Source organism: Bombyx mori, chromosome 6, assembly GCF_030269925.1.
Source record: "Bombyx mori chromosome 6, ASM3026992v2".
In the NCBI taxonomy this organism is placed as follows: Eukaryota; Metazoa; Arthropoda; class Insecta; order Lepidoptera; family Bombycidae; genus Bombyx; species Bombyx mori.
In genome coordinates, this window is record NC_085112.1 from 11,223,446 (window position 1) to 11,238,745 (window position 15,300).

The 15,300-nt window shown below is 37.3% G+C and overlaps 1 protein-coding gene across 2 annotated transcripts in view; it reads left to right on the top strand.

Annotated features, from left to right (window-relative positions):
* LOC101742203 (suppressor of lurcher protein 1) overlaps window positions 1-15,300 on the top strand; it is a 151,661-nt gene that overhangs the window by 119,409 nt on the left and 16,952 nt on the right. The window lies entirely within an intron of this gene.

The window sequence follows — 15,300 nt, forward strand, 5'->3', positions numbered from 1 at the left end:
ATGATGCCGTATATTAATCCAAATTATCTCCTGAATTAAATTTTAATAATATAGCTGCTGGAGCCATATGGCGCCGATTGGCTTTAAGAAAAAAGATTCCCACTATGAAAATTGGCAGTGAAATACAATAAACAATACATTTGTTTCATAATTACTACAAAAAAGGTTTTTAACTTTTTTATTGCTGAGCTTGGTGAACGAGCTCACAGCGCACCTGGTGTTTGGAACCTCTGGGTCTGCGGAGGGACTTCGGTTCCCTCTGTATTTTGTACCGTATGTTCCACGGGGAGTGCTCTGAGGAATTGTTCGAGATGATACCGGCATCTCGTTTTTACCATCGCACCGCCCGCCACCGGAGTAGGGTTCATCCATACTACCTGGAGCCACTGCGGTCATCCACAGTGCGTTTCCAGAGGTCTTTTTTGCCACGTACCATCCGGCTATGGAATGAGCTCCCCTCCACGGTGTTTCCCGAGCGCTATGACATGTCCTTCTTCAAACGAGGCTTGTGGAGAGTATTAAGCGGTAGGCAGCGGCTTGGTTCTACCCCTGGCATTGCTGAAGTCCATGGGCGACGGTAACCACTCACCATCAGGTGGGCCGTATGCTCGTCTGCCTACAAGGGCAATAAAAAAAATAAAAATAGACATCTACAACGCAAATGCGCCAGCCACCTTGAGATATAAGTTCTAAGGTTTCAGTATAGTTACAACGGCTACCCAACCCTTCAAACCGAAACGCATTACTGCTTCACGGCATAAATAGGCTGGGTGGTGGTACCCGTGCAGTACCTACCCGTGCAGACTCACAAGAAGCCCTACCACCAGTAATTACGCAAATTATAATTTTGTGGGTTTGATTGTTATTACACGACTAGCTGACCCGGCAAACTTCGTAGTGCCTCAATCGATAAATAGAAGACCTAAGTTTTTGTGTAAAATAAACTTAAAACAAACAAAAGATCCGTCCGACGGGGGACACATCAAAGTAAAAACAAAATTGTTTTTTTTTTATTTTTTTATTTAATTCCGATCATTTTCATGTTTATTTACCTTTTAAACCTTCTCTGGACTTCCACAAATAATTCAAGACCAAAATTAGCGAAATCGGTCCAGCCGTTCTCGATTTTTAGCGAGACTAACGAACAGCAATTAATTTTTATATACTTAAGTATATAGATGTTATTCCTTCACCGTGGAAGTCAATCGTGAACATTTGTTAAGTACGTATTTCACTAGAAAAATTGGTACCCGCCTGCGGGATCCGAACACCGTTGCATCGCTAGATACGAATGCACCGGACGTCTTAACCTCTAGGCCACGACGACTTCAAAATGGTTTTAATTGAATTATTTTTTGTTGCTCAAACTTAAACGGCCAAGCAAGCCTTAGTCCAAGCTTGAACGTAATCAGATTGGATTTTATTAGTTCATATCCGCATACGTACTAAGTAAATTAACAGGTACAATAATGTTTTGTCTTAATAACACTCCAATACGTTATAATTAAAATTATCATAAATATTAGTAGTAGTCGTCGTGGCCTAATGGATAAGACGTCTGGTGCATAAGTGTTGAGGCGATGCACCGATGTTCGAATCTCAGGCGGGTACCAATTTTTCTAATGAAATACGTACTCAACAATTGTTCACGATAGACTTCCACGGTGAAGGAATAACATCGTGTAATAAAAATCAAACCCGCAAAATTATAATTTGCGTAATTACTGGTGGTAGGACCTCTTGTGAGTCCGCACGGGTAGGTACCACCACCCTGCCTATTTCTGCCGTGAAACAGTAATGCGTTTCGGTTCGAAGGGTGGGGCAGCTGTTGTAACTATACTTGAGACCTTAGAACTTATATCTCAAGGTGGGTGGCGCATTTACGTTGTAGATGTCTATGGGCTCCAGTAACCACTGAACATCAGGTGGGCTGTGAGCTCGTCCACTCATCTAAGTAAAAAAAAAACATTAATAAGTATCATCGAACACAAGTTCGTACTTAAGGACGATCATGCTCATATCAAAAATTCATCTTTCATTCACGTATTTATTTGCTTTGGAATCCCGTCGTTCGTTTATGCGCGAGAAATTATTCATAGGCCGTTATTCTCGCAGTAGGGATTCTCGTCGTAAATTACTTGATTCGTTGCGGCGGTAACGGCACAGCTGAGGTGACGCTGCGTGTAATCGCGCGGAACTAACAAGCGATCTGTGAAGATGCCGTGCGAATAAAATCCAAACGTACATACATACGTCTGGCAGTTATTTACGAGATGCGAGCAGTACACTTTTTGTTTTCAATTTTCAATGTTTATGTTATATATTGTTACTAGCTGACCCGGCAGACTTCGTAGTGCCTCAATAGATAAATAAAAGACCTAAACCTTTGTATAAAATAAACTTAAAACAAACAAAAGGAATCCGTCCGAAGGGGGACACATCAAAGGAAAAACAAAATTGTTATTTTTACTTATTTCAGAGCATTTTCATATTTATCTACCGTTTAAACCTTCTCTGGACTTCCACAAATAATTCAAGACCAAAATTAACCAAATCTGTCCAGCGGTTCTCGAGTTTTAGCGAGACTAACGAACAGCAATTCATTTTTATAAATTTTATATAGATTATATTTTCTTTCTTTCTTTTATTTTTTGCTTAGATGGTTGAACGAGCTCACGACTCGCTTGATGTTAAGTGGTTACTGGAGCCCATAGACATCTACAATGTAAATGCCGTCACCCACCTTGAGACGTGAGTTGTAAAGTCTCACTTTTAACAGTACGTACATAATTTATAATAATTATTACTATTACATACATATATAAATATATTATTTATTGATTTATGTTATATATAATTTGCGTCAAACAATTTCAATAATAGCAATAATTGCAAACAGTGGTATTCGTGCCAATTATCTGGAAAGTTTTTTTGAGTAGTCATTGAAATTGTGTCGTATTTCTTTGGATTACATTTGAATAGGCAAGCTTTAAAAAAAGATTTAATTTTGAGCGAATCATAAAACTTTTACTGTTCAACAATTTGAATTTTTTAATACAGAAGACAATACATCAAGAGAAATGTTTAACCTTTCGAAATAAAATACTACACAAGGTTCGCTTATAAAATAAATTAGATTTTTCTCGAAGCATCAAAATGCTTATAGTATTGCTTTTATTTTACGACTAAGAACAATTTAACTTATTTAGTTCTTTTTTATTACATTTAATTCCAGATAAAAATGAAAATGGATTATAAAGTTAAAAATCTGAAATATCTGTTGAAAGGATTTCTGAGAATTTTCAATGCGTCTACGTGTAAAATATTTTGTTTTAATACGTGTGTCGAAATAAAAAAAAAAACTTTTGTTATATTGTATACATGCAAGAACTTAGTGTATGAAATATTATATGTATAGAAGTTTGTTATGTGTGAATTTTGAAACGCTTCAATGAATATAATATTTAATTTTTTATTCTAATATATTATGATATTCCGATATTGTTTCAATGACGATATAATTCTATAATACATTAATGCTATTAAATAAATGCTTCTTCTAGCTTTGTCCTCGTATTAATTAGTAATGTCTTTTACGCGTGAGTTCTGCTATGAAGTACGATAGCTATTTTTCATAAAAGCAATACGAATGGGATTTAGGTCTTAGGTGCGTACTACAACACTATCGCCTCGCCATTTCTTGCACTTAATAGTTTATAGTACCGGTACTTTTGCGAGTCCGCGCGAGTAGGTACCACCACCCTGCCTATTTCTGCTGTGAAGCAGTAATGCGTTTCAGTTTGAAGGGTAGGGCAGCCGTTGTAACTATACTGAGACATTAGAACTTATATCTCAAGGTGGGTGGCGCATTTACGTTGTGGATGTCTATGGGCTCCAGTAACCACTTAACACCAGGTGGGATGTGAGCTCGTCCACCTATCTAAGCAATAAAAAAAATAAAAAAAACTTATGCACGCCTTTGGCTGTTGGACTGCGTCCTCCATTGCCGATCATTAAGCGCAATTGAGCCGATCGATAACTCTGCCAAAATCAACTTAACGTTTTTCTCACAGACTATTGGGAACCAATCATCACAAAGCTACAGATACGCAATAGTACCGACCCATAACAAAGACAAGAAAGCGACGCCCGACAACAATACTAGCAAAGCAAAAACAAGTAGCAGAAAATAACAAACTTGGACGTCCTCGGACTTAATCTGTGTAGAAGACAGGGTAATTAATTTTATCGAAACGAGGTTAAGGGACAAGAAAGGGTTTCGCCATTCACGACTTGATTATATGCCCTTGATAACGGTATACCATCTTCGTATTAAAAAAAGATTTAATTTTATCTACTCTGTTCATTTTGTTTGTTCGTGTCTAGACATAGCCGAAGAGAAATTAATGGGGTTTTTGAATGCATTGAAGAAGGGTGAATACCTTATAATTTGCTTCTTTTTGTTTACGAATTGAACATATGGTTATGTTGGATAGGGTTGGTTGGTTAGGTTGGGTGGTTTTTGTAATTTGTTTTGTTTGAATCCATTTTAGATTATTATTTCAATAACTGTATCTGTACTGACAGTGAGGCATTGATCTAAAAAACTGCTAAAACGATCAATGTTGCTACTGACGAATACAATAAGATTGATTTTGTTTCTGTATAAATGAAAAATCCATTTAACTGCGAAACTAGATGGATCACTAAAACGTCAGATGAAGACAAAGCCGCTGGCGATCGTCAATACTTCGTTAAACCCATTTCGGACGACAAAATGGCTAAACTATTGCCGGGGGTTTGTCAGTGCTGATAAATCGCTCAAGTTCTCGGAGTTTCAAACATTTTAAAGGAATTGCGGCTTATTTTTAAGAAGTTAAGATGTTTTCGGAATGAGTGGCAAATAAGTGCTTTTATTGACAGTCTGCCTGTAAAAGGCTTCTCAGATTGACGGATTTAATCAAAATTAGGCAAATGGGGCTTAAAAGAAAATCAAAGGGCCTTTTATAACTGCGAAACGGCTGCATTACGAGATTTGTTTCGAGACAGTGAGCCTTTATAAATTAAAAAAGGACCTTCAAGAAACATTGACATTTAAATAGAGAAAGCCATTACTTTTAAGAGTATTTCGTGGAGGGTGTTATACTAAAATCGACATCGCAAGGCTTTTATCTTCAGAACCAAAGAGAAGTAAAAGGCATCAGGACTCAGCGGGGGTCGGGTAACAAAGGCTTGGTCAAACGCCTTTATACCGTTCGCAGAATGTGGGTTTCAGCTTATTTTACAAGCATAAACACGAGTATTTTTTTCTTTGTCTTAGTTTCCCATTAAGGAAACCATACATTAATATGCTATACCAGGAAAATTTAAATAACTCTTGTTTAGGCAGTAAAAAATGTTAGCTGAATTATTTTGTTTTTTTAATTAAATTCACACGTTTCTTCAAAGCGACTTTTGTTTGAAGATATGAATTTAAAAATATATTATTAACTAGCGGCCCGCTCCGGCTCCGCTCGGGTCTTTAAGAAAAATTTCAACGTTGCTTAATTTTTTTAAATAAAAGAACACTTATTGCGGCATAACTATAATAGGCATATGCTGTCGCGACACCTTTCGTAACTAATAATGTGTTCTTCAAAGTCGTAGTACATTATTTTATTCTATCATTAATAGTTTTCACAGGGCACGCGATGTAAAGAATATTTTAGGTATTTTTTTAAAGTGTGTAGTGTAGCTTCCAAACAGTCAAAGAACTTTTCAAATCGTTTCAGTAGTTTCGGAGCCTATTCAATACAAACAAACAAACAATTTTTTCTTCTTTATAGTATTAGTACAGATAACATAAAATTACGACAAATGTCGTGAAGGTTTGCAAATAGGAGCCGAGTAAGCAATATCCATTGAAATTAAAAAACAAAAAAACATTTTCAAAGTCATTGACTGCTCTGAATTAGATTGGACGTTGTAGGTACCCATTTTGTTCAATACAAAACGTGAAAGCGAGTCATTTTCGTGCGTCATAAACGTTCATCAATCATGATGACGCGAAACGCACCTGTACCGCACTATACAATAATCGGGGCCTATCCAAAATTTTACGGCTTTTGTTTTAATATTCATATAACAATGGCTTCGTGGCGGTCTGAAAAGCGAACCCTTTTTGCATGTTTTAAAGGTAAACGTCAAAACGCTCGTACATTAATTATTAAAGTTGCCTAATGTGTGGTTAAATATTCCTCTTTAGGTTTTTACTGCATCAAACCATCCGCTTATACATAGTTACGTCATTAAGAAGTACCTACCAAACAACGCGATTGGATTTAGTTAATTAACTGGTTAATGTTTACACAAAAAAAAAAAAAAAAATTGCTTCGAAATGATTAGGCCCGACTTTCAATTTACCCTGAAAAATAACCTAAATGGAAATTTGCAGTGGTTTGTATCTTTCAAGGAATCCTAAAACAACACGGCATTAGCATTAAAGGCTACGGCTGCCAAGCCATAAGGGGACGGTGTCATGAATAAGGCAGTTTTACAGAATTTACCGAACACTGAATAGGCAGCGTGTCTCTTTCAGACAAATTATGGTTGTATGAACGCCGAACGCAGATTCGCTTTGTGTATGCGACTGTACTTTTATTGCCTTCTTTGCTGAGATCGCGAGTGTATGTTTCGGGGCAGTGAATAAACAGCCTTTGTACTACTTAATTTAGTGTTATGCCTATTTTAAATTGGCCGTTCTGCTTCCTGCAGTAATAAAGGCTTAGGTTTTACGTTACGGACGCGATTAATTGTTAAGCGGGTTATTTTTTGTGAACAAACTCATATGGCTGTAGCTACTTCGTATTGTTTCGATGGGAAATGCAATTTTTAATATGGAGACGTAAAAAAAATAGAGGACGATTTGGTTATGGATGTTTTTCATTTGAATCTACATATTCACATTAATTCAGTAATACACGCTTCGTGTGTCCATTTTTGTCTATGTCATATCCTGTCTTATATTACTACTGGGAAGCGGTCATATTGAGTTTGAGGGTTGAGATTGCCATTTAACAGTATAATTTTTACTTTTGAAGGCGGGTGGCGGCAGACATGTAGCAATTCCTATGAGGTCCGGTAGGCACTTAAAATTTCATGGTCCGTGAAGCATTTCGATTTAAAAAAAAAATTCTTGAAATTGTCGAAAACAGCTTGACAGTTTGATCTCGTGGGTATCAATTTAATAATAATTCATTATGGCTTAGAGCATGTTCGCATGCATCACGGCTGCTGTGGGAAACTAGATAAAATTTATTTTATCAAAGGATCAAGCCGGAATTAAACCTTAAAACTGTTTTTATTCAAATTCAAGATTGGTGAGATTGAATCAAACATTAATATTCACACTCAATTTATTTTATGTAGACCATAAATAAAAACTAATCAGAGATAGATCAACGAAGACATCGCAAGGTAAGCGGCCAGTTAAGAGGGTCACAACTGAGAGGATGGCGACCTAATACTCCTCTCGAAGATTCGGGCCAATGCCTTTGTTAATTATCCTAGCCGAGAAGTTGGACTCATTGATTTCTCGAGTTCTTTTGGCACAGATTGGATGCCAATAATTATTCGGATTCTAAGAGATAAAACAAACAGGCCATGGCTTAATATGGTATCTTGCTGGTATACTTGTATCCAGTAATCGAATGAATAAACTAGAGTTCAGATCATGGGGCAAGTATTTTTTTTTTTCAAAACAAGTACCTGTGACTGACAAACTTAAAGCCCGACTTACTCTAAACCTATGTAGTTACTGGTACCCACAAATCCCATATCGTGAATCGCAATTATCGTATTGGCCTTAGCTGTTTAACTGTTTAAACCAGAACAACTGGATTTAAACTGGAAATTGGGGCTCCCAAATTATCCTAGCACGAGTGCTTAAGATGTTAGTACTTTAAGGGAATTATCCAAAAAGAAACTGTATTAATGGTGGTAGGATGTCTTGTGAATCCACACCCTTCCTATTTCTGCCGTGAAGCAGTAATGCGTTTCGGTTTAAAGGGTGGGGTAGCCGTTGTACTGTAAAAGCTGAGACTTAGAACTCATGTCTCAAGGTGGGTGGTGGTTAGTTGTAGATGTCTATGGGCTCCGGACTTAACACCAGGTGTTAATACCAAGCATAAAAATATACCTAATAATTATTTGAGCATAACAGGGAAATACATAATGTACATAGATAACGGTCGATTAATTCTATGTTCATCTTTAGATTAATAGACAATTACATGGTTGAAATATCATATCTCTGACTTATCATCTCAATCTTTTTAGAGTCCAATGGGACAACTGTATAAAATTAATTGAATACAATTTCGAGTTCGTCACAATGTTTCAGCAAGGTATTACTAGGTGGAACCATTTTGGTGGCTTTCAGTAACTGCCGCAGTTCATTTTGGTTAAAAGTAAAAGAGCAAAACAATATATTTTTTTCGGTACTTCCTTATTCTGTGGCTGACAGATCTGATAATTGCTGGTGCGAAGGACCAAGTTTTTATCTCTGGACAGCCGCTACATACACTGTTATCAAGGAGTCGAAGAAATCAATAGCAACGGACGCCTTATTAGAAAAGTTTCGCAATAGTTTTCTATGAGGGAAAGTAGTTTTTTGTTGGCAATACACTGAATCTTTCAGATTGTGTACGAAATGGTCTTTTGATTACTGTTCGTGGACGCGTGAAGGGATTGGAAACGATAATTTGATTTGAAGTGTAGTTTTAATAACTAAAAATAGTTGTTGAGTTAAGAAAGATGGTATTTTTTTAAAAAAAATCTTAGACAGGTGATCGATCTCACGATTCATCTGGCGTTAACAGGCTACCTCCGGTAAATATAGATATCACCAAGAATAACATCAAGGCCCACAGATGTCAACAACGTAAATGCCGCTACCTTGAGTTCTATATAGTACAACGAAGTTGTCGTGGCCTAAAGGATAAGACGTCCGGTGCATTCGTGTTATGCGATGCACCAGTGCTCGAATCCCAGGCGGGTACCAATTATTCTAATGAAACACGTACTCAACAAATGTTTTCGATTGACTTCCACGGTGAAGGAATAACATCGTGTAATAAAAATCAAACCCGTAAATTTTAATTTGCGTAATTACTGGTGGTAAGACCTCTTGTAAGTCCCCGGTTGGACTCACCCGGTGGTACCCCACCACCCCGTCTATTTCTGCCGTGAAACAGTAATGCGTTTCCACTTAACAATAAGTAGAACGTTTGCTCGTTCATTCATATGGGCAATATAAAATCAAAATAGGTTTTTCATTAAAATCAATACCCTTTTTTGGTGCTGTCCGGTGACTACTCTCTTTTGAGTGCTTTAAAATGCTCGACTCTCTCTCCATGTGTCAGACTGGCAAGGCGTTGCGCAGTACTGGGATGAATGGCAACATTTATTGTCTGTGGCCAAGACCCACTCCGGGGTCATAGCGCCAGCGCAGTAGTAGTAGTAGTAGTATTATGCTTGTCTAATTTCACAGGAACCCAAAAAAATTAAAGCATCCCACTGGAGTCATGCGAATTCTAAAAATTACCTGAGATTTCAAACAAGTCACGTTTTGGATTTCGCAGTGAACTTGTTTTTCGGTATGCCTTCAGTAGCTTTTTGCGGGGTCATACGGGTATGATTTCATTTTGTTTTTATTTAAAAAAATTATATTAGGCACCTCGGTTAAGGTTTAAAGTCATTACTTTATGAAAATGCATCATTATGCATTTTCTCGGATCTTTCAATCTAAATCTTCCGGTTCATTAAAATCTAGATCATTATTTATAAACGGCTAAAATCTACTTCATTTATAAATTACGGCAGACTACGATAACTTTAAACTTTTACTCCTCATCGAAATAAACTGATCGGAAAGATTTTCTAATTTTGGAACGAAGTTTCTTATGAGACTATGCGGAGGGGTACCCTAACCGGGAAAAAGCGTCCGTAACGTAAGATTTTATTTAGTAATGTACACAGTGTACGACTTTACTTTGTAATAACGTACAAAAATAACATATTATTTTATCATTCATTATGCAAACAACCGTGAAAAAAGCGTACCAGAATAAATTCACACGTTACCGAATGACCGTGGGTTGGTGCGAAACCTCCAGTTTTATTTTCTTTATACTTCGAATAGAACTTTAAATTAATATTTTTATAATAAGAAACTTCCTTCCTATCCGGGGTCCCACGACACCACACATCTTTTATTCTTCATTCTTATAATCGTAACTTGGCAGATGAGTTGATATGTCAAAATAACGAAACGCGTGCGCCTTGAAATGCAGCGTCGAAGTCGAAGCAAAATGGCCATTAGTCACATCATCTGTTAACCAGAACGCATGGACGAACCTACTCGTGTGGGACTATCAAATTTTCCACTATAATCAGTTGGCGATTCCGGTATACTGGTATAATAATATTCGGAGACCGCTGCCTTTGACGCTCTGATGAATATCTTAGACAATTTTTATGGAACCCGGAGGCGCAATAATGCTTGCTATTTTAGGACACCACACTCGTCAGATATAAAAAAAAAACCCACATAATATTGTCAAAACTTTTCATATAAGAATATAAAAAAAAAGAAACACTTTCTAGAGAACAAACATTAACTTTATTCATAAGGTAGTTTAGTTGAGATTTGTATTGAACGGAGATGTTTCCATTTTGTGATTCGATCATAACAAGTCTATAGACGACGTCATTTAAAAAGAGTGTTACTGGAAAAATGAACGATCACTGCGGCTTATTCGAAACGGAATCCAGTTGTGTAATTCGATACACAATGGCTGCCAGAATGTAAAGCTAGCACTGCACATAGTTGGCACCGCGCGAGCGTGCTTAAATTTTAATTTGTTTCCATAACTGTCCAATGAACCTTTCTGGTATTTGCTAATAAAGTTTTTGTACTGAATTCATATATTTTTGAAGTTTTCTTAATTAAATTACATTCGTTTTTGTTAGTTATTCATTAATACCAGACAGAATCAGTTTTGGCTCAAATGTGAAGGCAGTTTTGGGATTGTGAACACATTATCCGATAAAAGAATACACCAGATAAATAAACGTGCTTACTTTCTTATTAAGAAATCGTGTAAACAAACAATTGACGGTAATGTATTGGCTATTGGCCTAAAATACTCTCGTTGGAGGATGTCACCTATTGCTCCAACACTAGCACACACTATTTAACTGTTGTTAAGTAGTTATCGAAACCCACAGAAATCACAGGTCAGAGTCACAGGTCGGAACATAATGTTCCACCCTGTGGATGTACAAAACGATCTATGACCTGCAGCCCACTCTGCTGACTTCCTCAGCTGCCTTTACGACAACCGCAATCAGAAATTAGTTGGTGCTATTCTAGGTCACCTATAAGGCATCAGATAGCGTTTATTTATAAGAAAGCTTATATCTCTTCTTTTTCTTCACCTTATCACACTAGGTGGGGCCGGCACAGCTAATTTTTCTCTTCCATTCTCTTTTATCAGCCGTCATCTTAGCACTCACTCCTCTCTCTCTCTCATATCGTCATTCATACACTCCGTCAATGTCTTCCTCGGTCGACCTTGCACTACCATTTAGATACATCTCCTAGTCACATGCATCTTCTCTCTACGCATCAAATGTCCATATCACGCTAACCGTCCCCACTTTAATTTGTTAATTACTTTCACACTTCTTCTGATATACTCATTCCTTATCATGTCCATTCTTGTCACTACACACATCCATCTCAACATTCGCATCTCTGCCACTCCTCTTTCATGCTTTACTTTCGGCGCCCAACATTCAGATCCAACAGATAAGAAAGCTTATATAACAGCTAAGTATGTCAAATTAATAATCAGGTAAAAACCGTACACGGTTATCTGTGCCGAAACTAGCATTCCTTGTACTATGGAAACAAGAGATATACACATAAGAGTATAATGCTAATATAAAAATCTAAAGACCCCTAAAAAGCATATCCGAGTGAAGGATAGCTTTCGGTAATTAAAAGCGTCATCGCTCGAGGTGGCCTTGGCACGACACATCAACAGAGCCTTAAGTACACACGAGCGTGTTGTTTATACAACCTTAAGGGACATTTTCTAGTTTTTTACCTTTGTAACAAGATGACACTTAAGATACAATAAACTACCAGTTCTTTTAGTAGTCTCGTTTTCTTAATTTTTCTCTCGATTCGCTAGATCTGGAGCTCGGCATTAGATTATATCAATGTTCCGTAGTTTTGTATGACTGGCAAAAATACTCGACTCTAGTTCGAGATAGACGTAAATGTATATTGGGCCTGATATCCAAAAGGCCTGATGTATCACGCTCTGTGAACTTAGGATTAGGTTTTCTTTTAGGTTTAAGGTTAATACGGTTCAGTAGATGAATCTGAAATTCGTGTGGTTGCACATTATTTGGCATGACCCTTGTATCAGTGTGAACACGTATATATAGGTATTGATCGTCGAGTCGGTTCATTGATTATTCGAATTCATTGATAGTGGTTCTAACTAATGTACCACGGAATCCTAGTTGGATTCTTGGTTGAAGTAGAGATATTTAGTATTATTAATTAAGAATGACCTAATTCTATATACATTTTTTTCGATACGCATATTACAGGAACAAGCTAGTCTAGCTAGGAGCTAAAATTACAAGTTATACTATGAACGCAAAGCTTCCATATCGTTTCAAATTACGAAGTATCTACTCTGAATATTTTTTTAACCCTTTACCGCCAACTTCGTTACGAGTCTTTACAATCTCATTCGCTGTTTTTATTAGGTTTCTTTTTGCTTCTAGATGTTACGATTCGAGTCTTGGTATTATGAGACACGAAGACTGTGTGAGCTTCGCTGAGCGTAACTTGTTTCTCCCGAAGAAAATCTAGGACAAAAGTTTCAAAACACCAAAAACTTAGATTCCAGGTCAACTTTTTTTTAATACTCTTGTAGGCAGACGAACGCCAGGTAGGGCCACCTGATGGTGAGTGGTTACCGTCGTCCATGGACGTCAGCAATGCCAGGGACAGAGCTAAGCCGCTGCCTACCGTTAAACATAAAAAAAGATTATAAAGATTATTTTGTTTAGTTGCCCACTTTAACAAGTTCTGTGTCTCAGTGCGCACATAAGCCTACAATTACCATCTCGCCAGATTACAACTAGCGCGATGCCCTGAGGCGTCTTCCCCGAAAATTCCTTCTATAAACTGTAATGATTTGATCTCGACATTCCCGAGAGATTCCACGCCTTTATTATACAGAAATCAAGTCAATGTTATATTTTAATTTATACTCTGGTACAACCAAACTTAATATATTGTTAGGAAAATGTTATAAAGTTTTGTTAGGTTTGTCTAAAATATTTATGTTTATCCCTACATACACAGAAGCAAGTTAATTTTCCACTCGCGTCGCTTGTTATCATAAAAGCTACATTAATTTGCAAACTTGTACTCAACTTAACTAAAAATATTCGATATCTGTTCCCAGGAGGCAAAGGCTTGGCTGTGGCTCTGTAATAATAATAATAATAACTCTTTATTTGACACCACATGTACAGAGTAAACATAGTAGCAGAGTATAACAAATAATAGACGGTGACATAAATTGGCTCCTCCAGGCAACCTTGCAGGGAGAGCAATAAGCAAACTAGCATGGATGGTGCTATATCTTAATAAACTTACATAAAAATATATACTTATATACACATGTGAAAAATAAATACAATGATAGACTTACAAACGATTAAATACAAATAAATACTAAAAATGTGCAAGTAAATACAAAATAAAATAAGTAGCAGCTTATACAGTTATATCGTAGGATTGTAATTGTATTAATGACTGTAACCATTTCACGAGGTGAATCCTATACCTGACTACAATGTCAATAAAAAAATATTGGCGTACAAGTGTAGTGAATGCTTTAATTATAATCACTCAAGAAACTAGTCCAATAATAATAAATCGTACAAATCAATATCATTATTCAAGGTATAGTTAATTGTCGTCGTCGTCGTGGCCTAAAGGATAAGACGTCCGGTGCATTCGTATCGGGCGATGCAACGGTGTTCGAGCCCCGCAGTACAAAAATTTATATTGAAATACGCACTTAACAAAATTAAATGTTCACGATTGACTTCCACGGTGAAGGAATAACATCGTGTAATAAAAATCAAACTCACAAAATTATAATTTGTGTAATGACTGGTGGAAGGACCTCTTGTTAGTCTGCGCGGGTAGGTATCACCGCCCTGCCTATTTCTGCCGTGAAGCAGTAATGCGTTTCGGCTTAAAGGGTGGGGTGGCCGTTCATACTGAGACCTTAGAACTCATATATCAAGGTGTGTGGCGTCATTTACATTGTAGATGTCTACGGGCTCCAGTAACCACTTAACATCAGTTGGGCTGTGCGCTCGTGCACCCATCTAAACAATAAAAATAAAATAAAAACTTAAATTAATTCAACAATTGAGTAGAGTTCATCCATACTACCTGGAGCCACTGCGGTCATCCACAGTGCGTTTCCAGAGGTCTTTTTGGCCACGTACCATCCGGCTATGGAATGAGCTCCCCTCCGCGGTGTTTCCCGAGCGCTATGACATGTCCTTCTTCAAGCGAGGCTTGTAGAGAGTATTAAACGGTAGGCGGCGGCTTGGTTCTTTCCCTGGCATTGCTGAAGTCCATGGGCGACGGTAACCACTCACCATCAGGTGGGCCGTATGCTCGTCTGCCTACAAAGGCAATAAAAAAAAATTGAGAACAGACAAGATAAAGCGCAATAAATCCCCATTTTAAAAAACACAACGCTCCAACTTTAATTAATTACAAGAGAGAATCTGAAAAATGTCAAGTTAAGAACAACTCGTGTGTAATTTTATTATGTTCATGTATTTTCGGGTGTGCCATAAATCCTTGGGCTGTAAACATGCCAAGCGTCCTAATTGAATACTGAATCGGTGGAGAGTGGAGCGTTTAAAAAAAATCTCATTTGCGGTGGACACGTTACGAGATTACAGAGTTACCGCGCGCTTTGTTTAACAAGACTTTTACGTTTTAACAGTCACATGTAGAAATACTTTGCAGAAACGGATCTAGATATAATCTATCTTTAAATATAAAAATGAATGCTGTTCGTTAGTCTCGCTAAAACTCGAGAACGGCTGGACCGATTTGGCTAATTTTGGTCTTGAATTATTTGTGGAAGTCCAGAGAAGGTTTTAAAGGTTTAGGTAAATATGAAAATGCTCGGAACT